General features: G+C 50.2%; 1 protein-coding gene across 6 annotated transcripts in view; it reads right to left on the bottom strand.

Moving 5' to 3' along the window:
- Positions 1-22,763, bottom strand: part of AUTS2 (activator of transcription and developmental regulator AUTS2) — a 1,124,374-nt gene that overhangs the window by 103,856 nt on the left and 997,755 nt on the right. The gene's annotated exons all lie outside the window — the stretch shown is intronic.

Here is a 22,763-nt window from a genome sequence, read left to right as displayed (position 1 = left end):
GACGCTTAACCGACTGAGCCACCCAGGCGCCCCTTTTTTAACTCTTTAAAAAAGTTTCCCAACCTTTTATTTTGAAAAGTCTCACACTCACGGAAAAGATGAAAGGGTGGCAGGAATAATGCCTAACCCTGCCCCCCTCCCCACTCTTCACTTATATCCCTGTACTGGTAACACTTTGCCACAATGACTTTATCTCTCCTCCCTCTTGAGCTGTATTAAGACACACGTATCTACCCACTTGGTGTTTGGGGGTGGGGGGTGGGGGTGGGGAAGGCAACCTCTTCCAGATTTCCTTCTGGCACTTTTCCTCATGGCTGCTGGTCTGGGTGGTCAGCATCGGAGACTGCGATTGGGTCCCGTCTACTGGGACAGGGTCCCAGTGAGTTGAAAACCCACACGTGTGTTTAAAAAGTCTGCACACGCTTCGTTCTTTCTGCTTCCAGGACTCGTGATGACTCAGCTCAGCTGAGGGGCCCTGGAAGTTGCCTGGGGCTTGGTGGTCGGTCAAGAGTGAAACTGGGCTAAGGGAAAAGGAGAGGGCCTGCTCGGAGCCGGGGGCACTTACTTATCCAGCAGGGATTGCAGAGAGGCTCATTTGGAGGCAGGAGGCACTCAGCCAGCTGACCATATAGCACAGTGTTCGACTTGTCACTGTTCTTTCATCTGCAGATGGAAAGTATAACGTTCCTACTCCAGAGCCGCTGAGGGTTCAGTTAGCTAGAACAGTACCTGGCACACAGCAAGCACTTAGTACATGTATCTGTTACTGTCCTGCTTGCTCCCTTAGGTACCACTCTGAAGCAGAGCTAACAGGTGAGGCAAGAGGTGAGGTCAGTTAGCCTCTTAATCTCAACGAAGCCTTTCCTTGACTCCAACAGGGCATAGCCCACTGTATGATCCATCGTTAAAAGCCATTCACTTGGTAAGACTACTTACACTGATGATGAAACTATGTGCCAAAACAGACAAACAAACAAACAAGCCAAACCGAGGGAAACATGTTACTGGTCCTTAGGGCCCTTAAACTAGAAGAGAGGAGAGAAGAAAAACAGTCAGAGAAAGAAAGCGGGACATGATGGCATTGAGAATGGGACTTTCGGGAAGAAGGCGCATCCACCAGGAGAAGGCGGTAGAAATGGGGTCCAGGTAAGGTGAGGAAAACCCTGAAGAGGCAAGGAGGCGGATAAGGAGGGGAGGGGAGGAGAGTTAAAGCTTGGGGAACCAGTCAAAATCAGGAACACAGAAGCATGAGGAGGCTTGCTGGGGAATATCGAGAAATTGCTTGGGACGAGAGGAGTCCAAAATACTGGGATCCAAGCCCGGCTGCGGGCAGGGACTCAAGACCGGACACCGAAGAGAGGGCTCAGAGTCACTGAGGAGTGAGGGTGTCCTCTGCGGAGACGACAGGGTGTGACTTCCCAGGGCACCACCGTGTATAGTGGGAAGAAAGCACAGCCAAGGACAATACCTGGGATGGCGTCTGCGCTGCCTGGGCCGGGGAAGGAGCCACAGAAAGAGTGATGTGAGGTCAGCAAAGCGCCACGGCAGACCCAAGGAAGGGCAAGATGTCCAGGAGTAGGGCGGCAGTTGGGGTTCAGGGGTTACTCAGAAGTGGAAAACGTATCGGAGGTCGGGAAAGACAAGGACTGAGGAAAGAGAGAGGGCTGGTAAGGCAGCAGGTCTTTGATGAACAGTCAGAGAGCTGCAGAACAAGGCTGGTGTGACCACAGATGAACGATTAGTAAGTGAGCGAAGTGGTGAGAACAGAGGGAGGAAGTATAGACCACGTTCTATATGAGAAACGGAATGGAAACACACTGGAGGCAAATAGAAAGGCGCATATTAGGGCCTGCGTCCGTCTTCAACTGTCTGTGGCAGAGGCAGGAACACGGCACATCCACCCTTCAAACTTCTGTATGCAATTTAACGTGCTTTTATGCTCGCTGTCCGTATAGGAGTATCCCTGCCCAGGGATATTTTATACATTCATACATATAGATGGATTTCTTTTTTTTTCTGTTAATGTTTATTTACTTTTGAGAGAGAGAGAGAGAGAAGAGAGAGAGAGACAGAGACAGAGGGAGAGAGAGAGGACATGTGTGAGCAGGGGACAGGCAGAGAGAGAGGGAGACACAGAATCTGAAGCAGGCTCCAGGCTCTAAGCTGTCAGCACAGAGCCCGACGCGGGGCTCGAACTCACAGACCGCGAGATCGTGACCTGAGCCGAAGTCGAATGCTTAACCAGCTGAGCCACCCAGGTGCCCCTAGATGTATTTCTTTTTTTTTAAATTTTTTTTCAACGTTTTATTATTTATTTTTGGGACAGAGAGAGACAGAGCATGAACGGGCGAGGGGCAGAGAGAGAGGGAGACACAGAATCGGAAACAGGCTCCAGGCTCCGAGCCATCAGCCCAGAGCCCGACGCGGGGCTCGAACTCACGGACCGCGAGGTCGTGACCTGAGCTGAAGTCGGACGCTTAACCGACTGCGCCACCCAGGCGCCCCCCCCCCAGATGTATTTCTTAATAATAGGAGGAGCCATGCATGCCAGGTCCCCAGTAAATAATCCAAATGTCCTATACTTTACATACAGGGACCATTTTGTCCATGAGAGTAAACGAAAGCACAGGTAGAAAGAAACCTTTAAGGCATCATGGGGGTTTTAAAACATGACTGCAAATCCTTCCCATGGGGGGTGGAGCCTACACCCCTTCCCTTGAACTTGGCGAATTCATGACAGAAGTGGCGCCATTTCCAAGGCGAGATCACAGGAAGCCTCGCTGCTTCTGCCTCTCTGGAAGCTCCTCCCAGAACCCAGTGGCCGTTCTGCGAGAAGGCCACGCCACGTGGGAAAACCTTGTGCAGGTGCCCCCACGGACAGTCCCGGCCAAGCTCAGCCCTGAGTCACGCCCGCCCAGGCATGGGGCATGTGAGGGAAGAGGTCTCCAGACGATCCTAGCCCCCTGCCACTCAAGTCACCTGGACATCTTGCAGCAGAGACCTGCTGTCCCCGCGGGGCCCTGTGCAAATTCCTGACCCCCTGAATCTGTGAGCGTAATAAAGGGGTGGCTGTTTCACACCTCGAAGTTTTGGAGTGGATAACTGGAACAGGTCTTTAAATATGGATTTCCCGCCATGTCATGGGCATTTCCCGTAATAAAGTCCTTCACTTCGGAGGCAATTTCCATGATTGAGGGTGGCGGGGGGTGGGGGTTGGTGGGAAATACCGCCGGAGCGTCCACACCAGAGACGCACGAGAAACTTACTAATGGGGCAGCGACCGCCGGTGTGAACTGTAGCGTGCAGGAGGTATATCACACCTCACACCACAGCCCCGAGGATCTTACCCTGTCACTTTGGAGAGAATCAACAAATGCAAAGGAACTTGATAAATATTTTCCATAACAAAACACAATTGGTTGCAGTGGGGATCCAGCTCTGGTCCTCATTAGTCACCCTTCACTTGTCAGACAAGCTCCAGATCTCGCTGAAATCCACTGTGGATTCTTTATAGTTTGTTGGGAAATGTGACTCTACGTTTCCTTTATACCACATGTTTTCTGGAGCCTGCTTTTAAATCTAGAGTGCGTGCTTAGCTCCCTCTTCCCATAGGAAAGGAGCATCAGCTTCCAAAGAGAGGTAGGAAGGTCGCAGCGGCTGCTTCTGAAGTGGTTGTGGGGGGGGGGGGGGGGGAGAGGGGGGAAGGCCAGGCTGCCATTATCAGGGGCCACCAGGTGCCCCGGGATCACGCTAGGTGATAAAACACTTGGCTGACACCAGAAAAAAGAACATCACTTCTTCTCTCCCCACCCTTGCTCCCTCTTCTTCTTTTTTTTTTTTAAGGAGGCTTTTTACCCTCATTAAATGAAACCTTATCTCTGAAAGACTGCAATCCTCAGCAAATGACAAGTGCGCCTAATCTCATTTTCTGACAAGTGATTCTGACAGCACCTTCCCTTTGATTTCTGAGACATGTAGTTAGACATATATTAATCTGTCAGTCATCATCCCTAGGAAGAATAAAAAAGAGAGAGAGAAAGAAAGAAATGAACATTTGTGAATATGAAGGCGAGACAAGAGGCTAGGACACCTATTTTAACTGATGCCTGAATACTTCTTTCTCAGGCAGCCCCTCCCCTTCCGGCACCGGGAACATCCCCAGAGGGGAGACTGAAGCGGGCCCATCAAAGGGCCAGGGGAACAGGCATCCGTGATCTCAGGGGAAGGACGTGTGCTCTCCAGTGAGGCAGATCAGGTCCAAACCCCTGTCCTACGTAAAGGCCAGGTGGATTGGATAAGATCTTTAATCTCTGCACATCAGAATCCTATCTGTAGGATGGGGCTCAGGGCATCGGCTAGCTGTAAAGGATAAATAATCTGTATTAACGTACATGCAGGGATAGAGCAGGCACCCAATCCACAGAAGTGCTACCTACTGTCATTTCTGCTGGGGTCTCCTGGGGAGACGTTGAATTGGGGGAGCAGGGGGAAACACAAGATGTACCCCCATTCCCTAAGAGGTAATGTACATAGAAGGAATTCTAGAACTGCAGGGAAGCTCTCACAAAGACTGCCAGGGAGAGCCACATAAAAACTGGCACCCCACAACTATTTACAACTCAGCCTAGCATGCATGTTGCTCCTAAACTATGCTCAAGAGATCCTTTCTCTTTTTCTGTAACCTTAAAGCAGATTCTTAACGGAGGCATTTGTAAAGGGGAGTGAATGCATACTTTTTTTTTTTGGAGGGGTAGGGGGAGTCATGGGCACAAAATCGGTCCTGGGTCACTCTGGGGTGAACCGCGTCCATCTGCCTGTTTGATAGAATAAAAGTTAATTTGATATTGTCTAACACATGTCATTAGTCAATACCCGCATTGGGAGATGTCACCAACGTAAGTTTCTTTTCTCTTCACACAGAGACTGGCAAAGGCTTGAGAAGGGACCAGCCTTACCTCAGAGCTAATAGGGCATGAATGTATCAGGTGTTGGGGATTCTTTTTTGAGAGCCACAGAAGACAAGCACGGACGGAAAGCTGTCTGATGTGCCAAGCGAGGCTGTTCCCCTTTGTCATTTGGTTTTCAAGATCATGCAGAGGCTTGCCAACATATTCTGGAGACACCGAGCCTGCAAATGATCCAGAAAAGTCTTCTCTCGGAGTATACTACTCTCAGACAGGCTTCGGGGTTATATGCCTCAACTCCTCTACCTGCCCCCAAATGACACAAAACAAAATGCCTCCCCACTCTTTCCAAGGCCCTCGCTGTATCGGTTCCATCTTCCAGGCATTGTGATCAGATGGGTGTGACACGCTAAACCAAGGAATGGAGAAAACCAAGGAATGGAGAAGAGAACGGAAAATGAAGAGTTTACAGAGTCATTTCCTCCCCTTCCATACAAAGTGTTGTTCCATGAAAAGCAGGTACCTCTTAGGACATCTGCTATTTTCTTCTCTCCTTTTTCTCTTTGAATCTGAATTCTTGGCCACGCGTCTGTCTTCACGGAAATGAATAGAGTGGAACTATGGTCATGGCTCTCCCCCCCGCTGATGGAAGAACACTTGGGACAGGACAGACCGGGAGAACGAGACGGCCCGTGCTCAGGCAAAAATTATTCTGCACATCAGCTACAGGGGAGACCACCTTGTTCCTCCTCCTCCGCCTCCCTCACCCACTCGTCTGCCAACTGGATAGTAATGGGCACCGAAGGAGGAGGAGTTCCAGTAGCGGGGTGGAAATACAACTGAGGAAAATCCCTGGAGGAAACGCAATAGAGTTTTTGGTTTTAGCAAAAATGAACTAGAAAGTCTCCAAACAAGGGAACACCGTAACTGGTCTGCGTTTGTAAACTCAGATTTTATAGTCCCAAGGAAAACAGATCAACCGAACAAATGACCAGGCTGCTCGCAAACCATGTCAACCACGGGGGTACATGAGAGGCGCGCACAGTGCCGTGTTGGGCTCGTCAAACAAGACCTCGGAGTCAAAAGTCCTGGTTGGCATTCTGACCACGCCTATCGCTTCCCTGCTCTGGGCCTCCTGAGTAAAGTGGGTCTTGTTATATGAGCCCCTCTCAGGATTTGAAACACCTATATAGAAACACCTATACAGTTAAAAGGCACTACATCGAATTCAAAAGTTTTGGAGTATATTTATATGCATATAAATGGGTATATATTTGGTACACATTTACATGTCTAAACACTGGGTGTTACTGTTCAAAAAGATGTTTCCAGAACTTGAGAGGTTATTTCATAGTAGAAAAACTACAATGAAAAATAATTAGAACATAAAGAATGAGACTGGTCAACTGCAGAAGTAGCCCAAGAGACTGCCTATAAATTCATGGCTGAAGGCTGAAGAGATCTGGAGTGACCCCAATCCAACCCAGGGGACCTTAGTGTAATCTCAGGGAGTCAGGATCCCAATGTGATTAGAAGAGAGCTAAAATCAAATCAAATCAAATCATTCCCTTGTCTATCCATCCACCTTTCTATATGGCCTTCTGTTTGTCTGTCTTCCTTTCATCCATCCTCCATCCACCATCCACCATCCATCCATCCCCATCCATCCACCCATCCATCCATCCATCCACCCATCCCCATCCATCCACCCATCCATCCATCCATCCATCCATCCATCCACCCATCCCCATCCATCCACCATCCATCCATCCACCCATCCATCCAACCATCCATCCGTCATTCCATCCACCTATCCATCCATCCATCCACCATCCACCCATCCCCATCCATCCACCATCCATCCATCCATCCACCCATCCATCCATCCATCCATCCATCCATCCATCCATCCACCATCCACCCATCCCCATCCATCCACCATCCATCCATCCATCCATCCATCCATCCATCCATCCATCATCTCCTCCATATCTAATATGTGACAAACACAGAATTCTTTGCTCCAGTGTGCACAACGGGCAATGCTCTCAGCGAAGATACAGTCCAGTACTATGAAGCACTATAACCAGAAAGTAGAATAAAGAACTATAAGTATAACAATAAAAGTCACCACACAGTACTGGGGGTTCACACAGGACGGAAGGGGCAATTCTGCCCGCACCTCTTGTTCTTACGACTGACCTCTGTCACCAACTGACCTTCTGATTATAATTTGGTTTCCTGGGGGACTGTCCTTCAGGGGACAATGTGCCAACTCGTGCATGTAAGTCATTCGGGTCGGGGTTGGTGGCTATACTGTTCCTTGTAAACACAAAGATTTGTGCTATAATTTAGTCAGTTTCCCTGGAGTCTGATTAGCGCGATCACCTTTGAGTGTCTTGACGGGGCTGACCCAATCACTCAGCTGCCCTTCTGCGAGGCTGGGCCAGCACCGCCAGCTAAGCGGCCATCTCCTTTTCTACCTTCCTGTTCTTTAAATACTACAGGAGGATGGACGTCCCTGTTCTGGGAGCTTCCTCTGGTCCTTCAGCTTTTAAAAATCACACGTCCCACTTCTTCAGCGACTGCTACCTCTTCACACCTCCTCAAAAGAAAAGCGTGACGCTGGCTTTTAACATTTATGAGGCCAGCAGGTCTCTGGCCAAGGCCCTCCCAATGAACAAATCCAGTGGTACTTTCTGTCTCTCCTTCTGTAGGACTTGCCGACTGCCCCTCCCTTTGTCACTGGGCTTCCATGACAGTGAATGCTAACCTCTTATTTTGTCGAGCGATGTTGCCTCCTTCTGCTTCTCTGTTCCTTTAATAGTGGGATTTTTCAAGGTCCCCCTTCAATGTCTTGAAAGAAGGAGGCAGGAGACTCTTACTGATTCCCCAACTTCTACCATAATTTCTAAGCAGATGGCTCCCCAATCTCTACCTCCGCATTTGTCCTGAATTCCCGACCCATATTTCCAACTCATCGATTAGATGGTGGCACTGAGGGTCCTGTGGACGCTTCAGAAACCAGCATTTCCAGAGACGAAGTCCCAGGCCTCTCCTCATGATGGCCAAAGGCCTGGGTGGGTCTGTCCCCCTCCCCTCCCCTTAGTTCACCAAGTCTTCTGGACGGATGCTTTCCTCCTTCTAACCTTCATTGTTCCGCTTTCCTGCCGCCCCCAGCCTGTTGGGGACGGTTGTGCCGATTGTCTCTTCCCAGCCTGGTGTTCCCTACTCTCTCTTTTCACCCCTAGAAGGCTTCAAACAGGCAAGGCCTGAGGACAGAGCTCTGTGCCAAACCATCGGATTCTTCCTTCTAGGTTGATGATACTATGGACCAGATTAGAGACTGGCTTTCAGATTTCGCCCCCCACCAAAGCCACCCAGGTCTTGGACAAGGTATTTTAACCCCTTTGAATCCAGCTCTGTCTTCAGTCATAGTGGGGTGATTTCTTGCTACACCCCAGACCGACAGGAGGAAACTGGGTATACCAGCCAGTGCCAAGGAGAGTCTTGACATATGTTGGTATTTTTGCTGAAATGAAGGGAAATGGGAAAAAAAGACGACACTTTGATTTGCCTTGCTTGGCCCGCGGTGGCTAGCCCAGTAAACTGTACACAGTAGGAAACAAATATTTGCACTCCCTTTGAAATAAGGAACTCTATTACAGCAAGTCCCGAGGAGAAGGAGGTATTACCAAGGGGTAGGGCCATCCTTTTAAGGGCCACTTTTCCTTTTCTTTAAGTAGTTACCAAGATTGACAAGCTTTCCCTTCGACCATCAAATCTAAATCATTTTACCAGCCTGATGAATAAGCTACCCACTGCATACCCAGCTGGGGAGGAAGTAGACTCAGCAAGGCTAGAAGTCATCTCTGTGTGAGCCAGATTTGTTTTGTGATTCTCTACTAAGGCCCCTCCAGGGTGGCCACAGTCATTCGGCAATCAATGGCTGTGCATAAAACAAATAGGTCAAAATTTTAAAAATAGGATTGGGGTCGCAGAGGGTAGAGGAGGTGCAGAAGTTAAAGGAAATGGGGTTGTTTATTCTCTTATCCTAAGGGCAACTCACTAACTGCCCCTGGAAACCTGAAAAGCTATAAAGGAAGTGCCCTGATTTATGGGGGTCACAGCCGAGCATGTACGCGGACAGCTGTGTCTGCCCTGGGCTGTGACTGGACACGGGGGAGGGACCCAGGTCTCTCCTAGGTCACTGCTAGCTCTCGAGCCTAGGAAACCTTGTCTGCCACGGGCTGTGTAGCCTGGAATCAAGTACTCTGGGTGGCCGGGTTTGAAGGCTTCACTCTGCTTTGATGGCTCGAGTGACCACACGAATTTGCCCCAATTGCCTTTCCTCACTTGGTAACGATGGCGATGACTCTTCTTCTCGGTTAGATTAGAATTTTCAGACTTCTTACTGAACACTTGCTGTTTTCTGACACACGCACACGAGGATCGGGGCTTATACGTGGATGGAATCGATTATAATTTGATTAAGACAGAGCAGAGAGAAAGGAAGTAATGACAATCATCATTTCATTTATCAGCCTTCCTTCCCCACCCAGGCTGCAGACCCAGTGTGCAGAAAAGGCAATTAAAACAGGGTTCAATTAAAAATACTGGAAAAAAGAAATCAAATAAAATATTAAAATGCCAAGGGCCATTATTACCTGCGTCTTCCTGAAAAGTTAAAGAAAGAAAGAAAGAAAGGAAGGAAGGAAGGAAGGAAGGAAGGAAGAAGGCTTCCTCTGGCCACTCCACAAGTGTGGAACTTGGATTCATTTTACATTTCCAATTTGGAAGTGCCCTGAGCCCCCCCATGAGCCCGCGTGAGGTGTGCTGTGTGTCGATTCGAATCTGCTAAGTGTGTTCGCTCTTCTGCCCAGTACGGCGTTGACGTGTCCTTAGCGCTCTGGTAGCAGAGAAGAATCGAGTCAGAATCACACGGAAAATGCGGTCGTTATGGCTCTTCGCCCAACGACCTCAACACTCAGAGGAGGGACAGGGAACTGTCTGATTCCGACTGGAACTTCGACTGAGAATTGGAAACGAAAAAAATCATTTGCAGGCCAGTAAGATGTACCTAGTGGAGGTGGAGGAGATTTGGGCAAGTCGCCTAAAGTTCTCTGAGCCTCAGTTCTGTCCCCTGCAGATTGAGGGGGCGGGGCTGGCCACATGAACTCCCAGCTCCAAAATCCTCGGCTCCTGTTATCTGTGTAAGCACAGCGTACAGGTACTTTCAGTGTTTGAACTCCTCTGTACCTCTGTGGGGAAGGTGAGGGCCAGAGAAATAAGATCCTTAGAAGTATATAATCTGAATAACCAGAAGGGATGTAATTAAAATCAGGGTTCTGTTCCCACAAACACACCCAAGGACCTTCCCATAAAAACACTATGGTAATTAACAAGCCTGCAAACTACACTCGGCCACCCTCCAGGCCCTGCCAGGCTTCGACGCGAACCTGACTCGGAATCTAGGCTCGGGTCCTCACCCCTCAGACAGCAGGCCTCGCTCCTGACTGCTGTGAGGGGCTGCTGTAGCCCATGGTTCTTTGGGAGAGAGAAGCATTTTCAAGTCATGCAGGGGCACGGCTGCATTTCTGGAATTTTAAAAATCATTAAGACGACGAAAAGAAGATAGACGGGGCCTGCCTGCATCAGACTATTCCCACATCTGTACCAGAGCCTCTTCTTTTCTCTTTGCCTCCAAGAGATTGCCACGGAGCAGGTGCCAAATTGGTTCCTCGGGAACCTGACTCTGGGAGGAACCCTCCTCTCTCCCAAGCTGCTACCCCCACCTCCACCCCCCAGGGACATGTGCTTCACTGCCCAAATCCTCCACGGCTGAGGCATCCCGTGGGCTGAGCCAGCCTGGCACTGTTCTGACAAGGGTGAAATCTATTTTCAGAATTCTCTTCCACTTTTAACACCCTTATGTCATGCGTTCACCCAGACTGGCCCTGCAGCCCAGATATTTTATTTGTCCTGTCAACTGGCTAACCCAATAAACTTGATAGTGCCCCGGCCAGGGAATCCGGGGCCACTTGGGGACAGCCTGGGAGGTCCGCCTTAGCAGAACATGCTTGTCAGGATATCTAGATATCGCCAAGGAAAGGTATTTCTCAATCACATTGCAAATGAGGTCCAGTAGAAGAGGCCTGAGACAGATAATGAGTTCTCAGACGTCTCTACGGTAAGTTCACTGAGGGCAAGAACCATGTTTGCTGATTTTTGTAATCTCCATGGGTTTACCACAGGGGCCTGGCACTCTTTGAGGGTTCTCTGCAGCTGCTGATGTGATTTCAATCCCTGAACACTGATTTCAGAGTCTCTGTACGACCTCTGTATGCCAAGTGTGGTCCAGCGGTTATCAACAAAAACCAGGATCTCAAGCCTTCCTCTGGACCTCATCTGTCACGTCTGCAATTTGGTGACCCTCCCTCTGCCCTGGTGACCACAACGTGCATGGAAATTAGAGGACTAGAACCCAGTGCCCTGAGAGGGGGCAGAGGCGAGTGTGTGTAAAAGCAGCCGCGGCAGCACATTCAGAACTAACTGAAGAGGAAGAAAGTAAGATCGGATTTGGACTACATTCAGATTTACAAATTTGATCACGCTACATACAAAAGCCCTGATTTAAGCAGGAGCCCAAAGGTGTCATGAACAGGTGTCCTCATTTACAAACTCAGCCATCTGTGTTAAGTCAGCAGAATTTCACTTCAAATTGCAAAATTGAATTCCAGGCTTCCCAAAGTTTTGAAGAAGCCTCAGCAATGAGCCAACGAGCTCTTTCCATGTTCCTTGGGTGACCTGCCAGCTGATCGATTTTAGATGCCAGTTTGGGCCTAGCATAAGCCTGGTCGGGTTTTTCTGCCCAGTGTTTGCTAGCGAAAGGCTAAAAAAGGAAAAGAAACATCAAGGTGATTTCTCTGGGGCCCTCGTGTCAATCTTCCAAAGGGAGGCGCGAGGCTTTCAAACCAGCCCAGTGAGGGACTTTTTCCTTGGTTTTGCTGTTTTAGGCTGAATTAAATAAATCCCAGTTTCTTTCTCAGCTCAGGTATATTTTTCATTCGCTGATGATGGTAGAAAGCCTCCTGTTCACATCTGTATTATAATAAATGCATTATAAATGAGTAAGGAGGAAACAGTAAGGAAATGATGTTTTACTTTTAAATGCTAATTACGAAGCCCTGGTGCAGTTAATGTGCTGGGTGTTCTGTCAATTTTTAATGTTTATGCCAAGTGTAGTCTTCAATTTAACATGAGCTTTTAATCCTTTGAGTACTAAATTGCCTTTTAATGCTTGCAGAACAACACTGTGTTTGCACAAAGTCAGGTCTGAAAAATGTATTTAGTACAAGGTGTGTTGGGGGAAGGCAGAGACAAGGTGGGGGGAGGGGAACTGTTTTTTGTTGTTGTTGTTGTTTTTCCAAGAAGAGGGTACTGGAACACGGCAAAAGCCAAGTAGCTCCCTGCTCCCTTCAAGAGGATCATTTCCTATTCTTTCTGAGGTTGCTGGGAGTGTTGCTCTCCCGTGGCTGATTTAACCCTCTGGTGAAAGCTTCCAACTCCCAGGAACAGGGTACAGCCCCAGGGTGCACCTTGCACCATCGAAAAGAGCACAGCAAAACAGCAGCAGAGGAGGGGCTGTGCCCAAGTGCTCTGACCACCCTCCCGGACACCCCAAACCGGACGAGAAAAGTGCTCTAGGTCTCCCTTGGGGGTGTAGAGAACTCTGCTACAGCCATACAAGTATTAAAAACAAAGCGTAATGAGAAAACCTGTACGTTTCTTACAAATAAAAGGACTAGAGATTTTAAGATAGGAAGAGGGGCAGAAGGAAGCATAGAAAGGTAGATAATGGGCCATAGCCAGTGGGGTCTTGGGACTTTCTCTGCTCTGGGCAACAGGCAAGGGGTTGGCCAACCCGTGGGCTTCGTAACCACACCCCAGCTCAGTCCCACCTTCGGGAACTTACTTCTCCCAAACATCGGTCTGAACTCCTCACTGCTTGTCAAACACACTGAAGGCCTCTGAGCTCTGCGTAAAAACAGCACTGCTTACCTATCACTCAGTATGGTGCTGGGCACCTTGCTAAGCACTTTATATTGACTCATTTAATCCTGTCGATAAACTGTAATACTACGATTATCATCCCCATTTTGCAGATGAAGAAACTGGTGCACAGAGAGGTTGAGAAATGGCCCGAGCTCACAGAGCTAGCGAGAGAGGTAGGTCTAGGATCTGCACCTGGTTCCAGGGTCCCAGGCTCATAACCAGCTGGCAAATGCTCCCTCTCCCCATCACTGCTGAAATGCCCTTCCAGGCACCTTTCGCCAACCAGGGCGTCCCTCACTTGTCAGTGGCTCCTGCGCAGGGGCCACCTGCCCTCCGTAGAGCTCTTTTTGACAATGATCCTTTCCTCCGGCAGCCACGTGCATTCTGACGCACGGGTCATGCTGTTCTGTCCCTGGGTCTGTGTTCACACTCTATCAAGCGCTTCTGGGGCAGGATCGAGTGCCCCCGCATCTGTGACGTGTGGTTTCACTGATTCCAAGGAACCCCCCACGTGACTATGGCAGCGGTGGGAAAAAATGGAGCCCTCGCGCCTCGGGGACAAAAGCCTCATGAGAAATCCAGTTTAGTGTCAGTCTGATTCCACCTGAGACCGCTGTTCGGAAGGAAAAAGATGGTTGAATGTCAGCAATTTCCTGTAGTTCCGTGTATCCTTGGGCTGGGCCTCAGCGTGGGGTCAGGTCCAGTGGCAGCGTCCGGGTCATCCCCAAGCCACCCCCATGACCGACTGGTGACATCAAGCAAGGTATGTCCCTCACTCCCTATTCTGGAAACCACAGTTCCTGGAAGAAAGCATTTGTTTCTAAACGTTTCCCTTTGGTGATTAGGCATTCAGGAAGAACAATGGGGGCAAATACACACTTAGTAAACTGCCTAATGATTAAATAATATATTACTGACATTTGAATATAAAAAGGCATCCTTTACATGTGAAAGCTAATGGGCATGCCCGACAAACTTGAGTACAGCTGCTCAGGCTGGGAGGAAACTAACCAGGGAGAGAAATTACGGAGGCTTCGTCACTTGGGAAGTTCAACAACAACCCAAAATACCACAGGAAGGCCCAACAGCTGTCATTTACTCCAGGGCAAGTGCAGCATGAACGGCCACCTTAAATACAGGTTTTTATGAATCTATTTATTACATGGTCAGCCACATAATAATTTGATGCAAAGCTGTGTGTTAGCTTTTCAGGTACAAGTGCAGGATGACTGATGGGGATGGGGCTGGTCTGGAATAACGACAGACAACAAGCATTAAGGGGCCTTCCTCGTCTCGTAAGCTCAAGAGCGAGTTTTCAGATGTAGTCTCTGGCAAGGACCGCAAAGGTCAGTAGGGACAGAATGTCAGTCTGTCCGTCTTGCTTCAGCTGTCCTGTCCGTCTACTTGCCCTCAAACCCAACGCTGTTTTTCATTTCTTACCCTGGTGCCATCAAAACCCAACCAAACAAAACCCCCCCAAAACCGTGGCCTGAGCATCTGGGTTCAAGTGCAGGCCCCACAATTAACGATGTGACTTCAGCCAAGACCACGTCTCTCTTGGTAAAATGCGGGCGCTCACGGTGAGATGTGGCGCTGCATCATCACCCACCAAGTGTACACCAAACTCACAACCCTTCCACAGCACAGAGTTGTCACAAGTAAGCCACTGCCCAGCAAAGGAATATATCGCCTGGCCACTCCCGGACCCTCTGCAGCTGGTGAAGGCCACATGACCTGCTCTTGGCGAGGACCCCGGAGCAGAAAAGGTTAAGTGTCAATTCTGGGTCCCTTCCCTGGGCAGGATGAACACAGAAGAGCAGGAGGCTTAGGGCATGTCAAAGCCACCAGGGAAAAAGACCTGGGTCTCCAAACCACTGCATGGCAGAGAGTTGTGCCAACCAGGAACAGCCACGGTCAAGACTGATGGATGAGAAACAAACATCTATTACTTAAAATTTTTTTTTTTAAATATCTTTATTTATTTTTGAAGGAGAAAGAGAGCATGAGCAGGGGAGGAGCAGAAAGAGAGGGAGACACAGAATCCGAAGCAGGCTCCAGGCCCTAAGCTGTCAGCACAGAGCCTGATACGGGGCTCGAACTCATGAACTGTGACATCATGACCTGAGCTTCGAAGTCAGATGCTTAACCGACTGAGCCGCCCAGGCGCCCCAAACATCTATTACTTTTAAGCCTTGATTCATTTTGGGTTCCACTGGCAACAGGTGCTGGCTTTATTCTAATGAAGATACAGAACCTCCAGTTACTCTGAAAAAAGCTCTTTATTGTTCCATAGAACTTACCATCCTCCATCTGGAAAATGGGGACATGTGTTTGGAAACTCCTACAGATGGCCAGATGAAAAGCCGCAGAGTACAGCAGGGATAGCAACGGCAACCTCCCCCCCCCCCCCCCAGCTCTCCCATCTCCCATGACTAGGCTCAAGAAACAATTTTTAGGGGGAAAAACGGACGTCAATTTACTTTCTCCAAAATAAACTGCAGAAGTTGAGAAGCCCAATCTAAGTTCTTGCCCACCGTGCCCTCTGACTGATGAGTCCCTACACCACAGTGACAAGGGAAGAGGAGAGGTAGAAAGTGGAAAAGGGCTTACTGCTACCAACCTTGTAACAAGGTACAGCCCAGAAAGACTCTTTTAGAACACCAGCCTACCCTCCATCACGGAACTTTCCCCCAGGAAAAGGCTGGTGGAAAACGACATTATTATTTCCTCATTTGGGATAAATTGCTACAGGTTTAGGCATGTAGGCAACAGCGCCGAAGGAGTGATTTATGAAGTCCCGTTTCTCCCTCCCGGCCCCGAGATGCAGTTATAACTCTGCGTTCACATGGGGGATTACAGCGTCCTAATGAATCACTGCCCACATACGATCTGCCAGGTGACCTGCTGGGTTTGGAAATGAGGATGGTTTCCCAGGCAGTAATTAGGATCTCCCTTTCCTTCCTGCAAGACTTTCCTGCTCTCTAGGACCCACAGCTTGGCTCTGGGAGAGGCCGCCCAGTGGTGCCTGACTCCGATAAAGTACATCTTAGTCTACCCACTCTTCCAAGGACGTCCCGTCCACTGCTCCCCCAGCACGAGCTGTCCAAGCTCCACCACCCCCCCCCCCCCCCCCCGCCCGCATGCGATGAACAGAAAGCATTCTGCTGTGGGCTGGGAGAGTAATGTGGCCCTTCCCGCTCGGGGCCAACTTCCCCAAAGGGACAGCTGCGTCAGCGGAGCTGCTGGGCACACGGGAAGGGCCCAACCAGCCCAACATCTCCTGCTTTCAGATGTCCGTCTCCCCACTGTCTGCTCTCACTTGCAGTCTGGCTCACCAGGCAAATGCTCCGTGGAACCACAGGAAAAGGTTCCCACTTTTTTTTCCCCCAGGAAGTGAAGGTGTTCTTTGGCAGAGATGGGTCTGGCTTTCTGGGTGGCTGTTAGCATCTAAGATTTATTTACGTCAGAGGGGCGCCTGGGTGGCTCAGTCGGTTAAGCGTCCGACGCTTGATTTTAGCTCAGGTCACGATCTCACGGTTTGCGAGTTGGAGCCCCGTGTCGGGCTCTACAGGGCCTGCTTGGGATTCTCTGTCTCCCTCTCTCTCTGCCCCTCCCCGCTTGCGTGCTCTCTCTCTAAAAAAAGAAATAAACATTAAAAAAAAAAAGATTTATTGGGGCACCTGGGTGGCTCAGTCGGTTAAGCGTCCGACTTCAACTCAGGTCACGATCTCGCGGTCCGTGAGTTCGAGCCCTGCATCGGGCTCTGTGCTGACGGCTCAGAGCCTGAAGCCTGTTTCGGATTCTGTGTCTCCCTCTTTCTCTGCTCCTCCCCTGCTCATGCTCTGTCTCTCTCTCACAAAAATAAACATTACCAAAAAGAAAAAGATTGATTTATGTCTGAAAATTGTCAAAGAGCAGTATCTGAGAGTCATTCGTGTCAGCATTTGTCGACTACCTGATAATATAGAGAGGAGGATCTCATCTGATTCTCACCAAGGTGAAGACCTCATCATACCCACCTTACAGATGAAGTGAAGGAAGTTGCCCAAGGTCACAAAGCTCTAGGTGGTGGAACTATGGCTCTAACTGAGGTCTGAGCCCTTCCCCAACGGCGGGGCCCCGTTGGCAGAGTCTGGATTTTATTCCCGGGAAGCCTCTGGACATTTCAAATGTGTGCAAATGTGTGTGCAAATGTGTGTGCACCCCGTGCCTCCTCCTCCAGCTGCCCTCCTCCAGCCCAAGTGCCAGCCAAGGAAACTCTTCCCTATTCACTCCCCCAGTCCTCTCGGGCCTCCTTTATCCCTTTCAACCTTCACTGATGGATTCTCCAGTGAGACGGCTTCTCCTCGTCCCTGCGGCCTAATTCTACCTGATGAAGCCCAGCCACGGGGCAGAGCTCATCCGGGCACCTCTGTGTAGCGGGCGGCCGCAGGCCCTCTGTCAAATTATGGGGCGGCATGCCAGACTGCCGGCTGAGCTGGCTTCAAATGCCAGTTGTGACCAAGAACAGAGAGACTCCACTCCTGGTACTTACATTGCCATCGGGGAGAATGAGAAATAAAAGCAAATAAATAGAAAAGGTAACTGTAGGTTACAGGTGTCATGACAGCCAAACTGGGATAGGGGATGGCCAAGGGGGCCGAGAAGGCTCCATCTGAGCAGAAGGATGAGATCGGCCTGGGTCTCCACAACCGGGGAGAATGAGCCACGGGGGAAGCTTTGCAGGCAGAGGAAATGGCTGACGGCAAAGCCCCAGGGGAGGAGGGAAGTTGCTGAACAGGCACGGGGAACAGGAGGAGACCCGCGTGGGGGGCCCTGTGGGTAAGGCTGCAGACACAAAAGCGGGGGCCCCGTTGGCAGAGTCTGGATTTTATTCCCGGGAAGCCTCTGGACATTTCAAGCAGGGGGATGCCATGACCTGATTTCGCTTTTGCATTTGAGAGCCCAATGGGTCCCGTGTGAAGGTGTGGGAGAAGCGGGAAAGCACAGCGTTACGGGGATCGATAAGGTGATGATGAAATGTCGGTCCCTGGCACACAGTAGGCCTTCACCATGCATGGCAGGTCCCTCAGGGAGGGAGAAAACTGCAGGCCAGGAGGAGAGACTTCTCCACTTACCTGCTGTGTAGCCTGGTGTGGCCCAGAGCACATTATGACACGGCAAAGCCTCGGCTCCCCCTAACGTAAAATAGAGTCGAAAATGCAATACCTACTTCACCCGGGGAGGAGATCACTGGGGGACGCACACCTACTGCATTTGGCCTGCTGCCTGTCCCATGGGGCGTGCTCCCTGCTGGCGGCTGTCGACCTCAGCACGAGGAACAGTAAGCTCTGTGGGGCAGGAGGTAAGGGAAGGGGCGAGGCTTCCTCCCATTTTGCCCCACTGTGCTTTAAACAGTCCTTGCCACAGTGCAAGGCTTTCATACATACGCCTTGAGTCGGAGGTAAATCAAACACTCGGTTCCCTCGCCTCTCTGAATCTGTGCTCGCTGAGAACAGTGCACGCAGCTAGGTGCCTGGGCTCCTCACATGCCCGCCGTCCCTCCCCGGGCTGCATCTGTCTTCGCAGCACTGGCCACTCTTTGCCACTACGGTCCATCTTGGTAAGTTTCTCTGTTTTCCCACTGCCTCCACAAAGGCAGGGACTCTGGTCTCCTTTCCCAGCTCTTGCGACAGTGCCTGGCCTACAGTAGCCTTCCAATGAACAGAAATGGATTGAAGCCTCACGGTAACCTCTAGGGGGTAGGTGCTATCAACGCCACAGTTATTCCACTACCTTACAGATCAGCAGGGTCACACAGCCAGTGAGTGACAGGGCTCTGGAACCTACGAAGGTATCGGCTTATCAACCCTGCCTGGTGGCTGGGAATGAGGAGCTGTCAACCTGAGCTGCACACAGAATCACCCAGATGGGGGTGGGAAGTTAAAATCTTAATGCCCAGGCCGCACCGGGACCCGTGAAATCTGAAGGTGAGTGGGACCCAGGAGTCAGAGGACTTCTAAAACTTCCCGGGTGAGCCCGTTGTGCAAGCCAGGGGGAGACCCACCAGCCTGGAGCGTGGCATCCTGAAAGTAAGTACTCAGGACTCAGAGGGGGGAATACTGGTTGCAGCTGGGATGGCCAGGGAGCCCAAACTCTAAGAGAGCAGCTGGCAAAGCTGACCGTGACCTTTCCTCCCTGTCCACGGCTACCTCCCACGGATAATCCCCAGTAACCCCAACCTTTCCCATAAGAGGCAAGGCTCTTGGTCACAGCAAGGCTCGTGGTCTCCTCTGAAGACAGTTAAGAAGCTTTAAGTATGTATAACACCACTCCAACAACCCCGAAGCCCACCAGGGAGTGGGCTGGAAAACCAGTTTAGATTCGCAAAGAAGCTGGTATTCAAACCGCTGAGAGCTCTCTGGCTCAGGCGGCCATGCATGTTAGGGCCTGTGAATAATAAAAGGGGAGCTTGTAATGCCACTAAAAAATGAAATTTCCCCATTTCTGCAGAATAAACAAAAACAAAATAATACATTAGCTCTGCAATATGTCTGTGCTTCAGGGCTTCAGATCGTCATTAAAGTTGGATTTTATCCATGACAGATTTCTCCACCCCCCTTGCACCCCAAATAAGAAAACACGCAGCCTTACGATGAATTTCCTTTTCTTTCTGTTTTCCATCTGCGTGTGGTTTATCCGTAGGAAACTGCAGAGGAAGTTGGCCGGACCCAGGGCCCCTGTTTGCAATTCTTTGCTTTTCAGCCCCGAAGCATGTCCCCGGGCGTTCTTAAAAATCCTATGGGATAATGGTGCAGCGAGCACGCTCACAATACAGGGGAGATGCTGATTGTGGGAGGGAACCCAGGGAGACTTTCGAGAGGGGCTGTTGGCCCTGGGTTCAAAGCAATCGGTCTCACAAGGGGCTGGATTCAGCAGAGACACGATCGGAGGCTCCTGGAGGTGACAGCAGCTAATGCCGTGGTGACAGAAGAGCCCCGAAGAGACCTGGGACCTACTTCCTCTGTGCACGTGTGCACACGTGTGTGCTGGGGCGGGGGCTGGGAGCTCTGGTACCACTCGCATAGCCGCCCCCCTCCCCCCCCCGCCCCAGGGCCCCAGACAGATCTTCAGGGAGGGTCTCCACAGTGAGGACAATCATCCTCAGATGGGAGGCTGAGACATTCCAGTCAAGTGCCTGCCACCCAATTTTCAAAAGGAGCTCCGCCATTCCACAGTACGTGCCGACCAGGCTAGACGTGGCGTTCGAGGGTCCCGGACCACCGGAGGACCCGGAGAGTGAGGCAAACGGAGGACTCTCATTACAGCCAAATATTGCTTGCGGGCAGGGAGAGTGTGGTACCTCAAATACACGGGTGCTAACAGGGGAGGGGGGGAGGAAACCGAGAGGACCGGGTGTGCCACGTACCGGAAAACGAGTCACCTGCAAAATCTGGGGCTCTATAGAAGCGGACCTCCGAGGGCCTCAAGGGGATCAAGTTTTCCGATTCCTTCCCGCTGTCCCCAGAAACCCGAGGTTGCTTGTTCGCACGTGGTCAGGTGCGACCGGGATGACTGAAATGACCCCACGCTGGCATCCCTTGCCGCGGCAGAGATGGAAAAAAGCCCAGATGACAGGGACGGGTTGGGTTACACAGCCCAGATCCCTTCGCGGAGAAGTAGCTCTAGGGGAAATAATAGCAGCCAATTAGACACTGGTAATATTCCAGAGACAGCTCCACAAGTGGCCCAGGCTGACAGAACTCACATCCAGCTTTGATGTCTTGATAGGTTTTTAACAAATTCTCCTTCAGTTATCCAGCTGCTTAGCTAATCAGATATTATTACCTCCTTTGTGCTTCCCTTCCCCGCTCTCTCTGTTTATCAGGCCTGCCTTGCTGTAAAAAGAGCTCCATAATGATCCCTATCTAAATATTTCACTTCTAATACAAAGGTCTGTGTTTTGCATTCCAGAGAGACTCTACGACTCAGTCTGCTAAGAAGTAGCCCCCCCTGCCTCTTTGGGAAAAATCAGCTGATTCCAGCGGTACACGATCTCAGGAGAATCTTCCCGTCTAATGTGTCCTTGCACGCAAAGCTGGGGAGGCGGACGGCAGGGCTGTGGGTGAACTTCAGCCCACACACGCCGAGGACGTCCGCAATGAATGCCGACTGGCGACCACATCCTGCTCATCCTTGGGCTTTGTCCTGACATCAGAAAACCAGAAGGGACATTTGGGCAAACCGCAGAATGCCATCAGAAAGCCACAGAGAAACCGTCAGAGGGGTTATTAGTGAAACACCTGAGGAGTCTGAGAGAAGAGTAATTGGCAGAAGTTGGCATTCGGTCGCGATGTTCGTCGTCCCTAAGAGCGTTCCTGGGATCTTTCTGGGACTTTAAAGACGGATATGACTTAGTTCTAGCATGAATGATACACCTGCTTATAGGACGTGGCTGAAATCTGGGTCTTGCAGCATGGGTGGGGGATGTTTCTCAACTGCGATGCTATGTCAGAGCAGAGTCTTCCTATGGTGTAGGATCAAGGTAGATTATAACTCGTTTCAATGCAAGAACAGAGCAAGGTCACTGGCTGGAAGGCACGGTCAAATACCCCAGAGAAGTAAGGACCTAAGACATTACTGCCTAAGACCTTCACTGACTAGTCCACCACATCTGTGACATTGGGTTGCCTACTGATTGGTATAGCCAAACTTAACCAGGACGTGCCCTGGTCAAAGCCATCTGACAACATCCCATAACACTGAGAATGAATCCCAACCTCCTTCCTATGGTCTGTCAGGCCCTATGGGGTCTACCCTTGGCTACCTTTACGACTTTGCCTTTGACCATGCTCCCTTGGCTCATGCTGTTCCAGCCATAGCCTCTGCCTCTGCACAGATCCATAGATCTCGAACACATCAAATGTATTTGTGCTTTGGGGCCTTTTTGTCTGCTGTTCCCTCTGCCTAGAACATTCTTCACTCCCGATCTCCCATTAGCTCACTCCTCCACATCTTTCAGCGGTTCAGCTGTCATCCCTGAGAGAATCCCTCCTTGACCATTCAAAGAGCAACCCCTCCTTCCTTTGCTATCATATTTCTCCCCAATTATATCCTCAGTATCTACAGCAGTGACTGATACATACTGTGTATTTAATAAATACCTGTTGAATTAATGAGCAGATGAACCGTAGTCTCAGATCTCTTTCACAAAGGATACCAACAATAGTCATCATGGTGTCCTAATGTCAGTTCAGGCCACTTTTTTTTGCTTGCTTTCCACACTTACTACAAGCTCTCATTGTGGCCTCCTATTGCCTAGCCTCCTTTTCTGCCACAGCACTAGCATTTTAATCTGATGTAGTAGTCCAAAATAGAAACACATTTCCCAGTCTTCCTTGAAGCTAGGAGAGGCCCCGTGGTAGAATTCCAGCAGCTTCTAGGAATCTGACTCTTGATCCTTGCCCCTAGCCCTCTTCCTCCTTTGTCCATTCCCCCTACACCCGTCTTGCTGCTTGGAAAGTTGATGTCTGGCTGAAGGTCCATCTTGAGCTATGAAAAGAGGGCCCTCGGAAGACTGAGTCCCAGAGGGTTCTGAGGAAGAGGGGTCTGCACTGCTGACGTCTAGACTTTTACGTATGAAACTCCTTTTTGAAGCCACTGCTATTTTGAGGTCTTGGGCACTTCGAACCTGTGATCCCTGCCTGGTTTGCATTTGCTATTTCTTAGCGGAAATTGCACCAGGGAAGGAAAGGAAATTTGTGAAGAAGTTTGGGCAGAGTAGCAGAGGTTGAAATGAGCAGATAGCATGGCCGGGCCATCCAC

Source organism: Prionailurus viverrinus, chromosome E3 (assembly GCF_022837055.1).
Source record: "Prionailurus viverrinus isolate Anna chromosome E3, UM_Priviv_1.0, whole genome shotgun sequence".
In the NCBI taxonomy this organism is placed as follows: Eukaryota; Metazoa; Chordata; class Mammalia; order Carnivora; family Felidae; genus Prionailurus; species Prionailurus viverrinus.
Note: the sequence above shows the minus strand (reverse complement) of the source record. Positions and strands in the feature narration are given on the sequence as shown.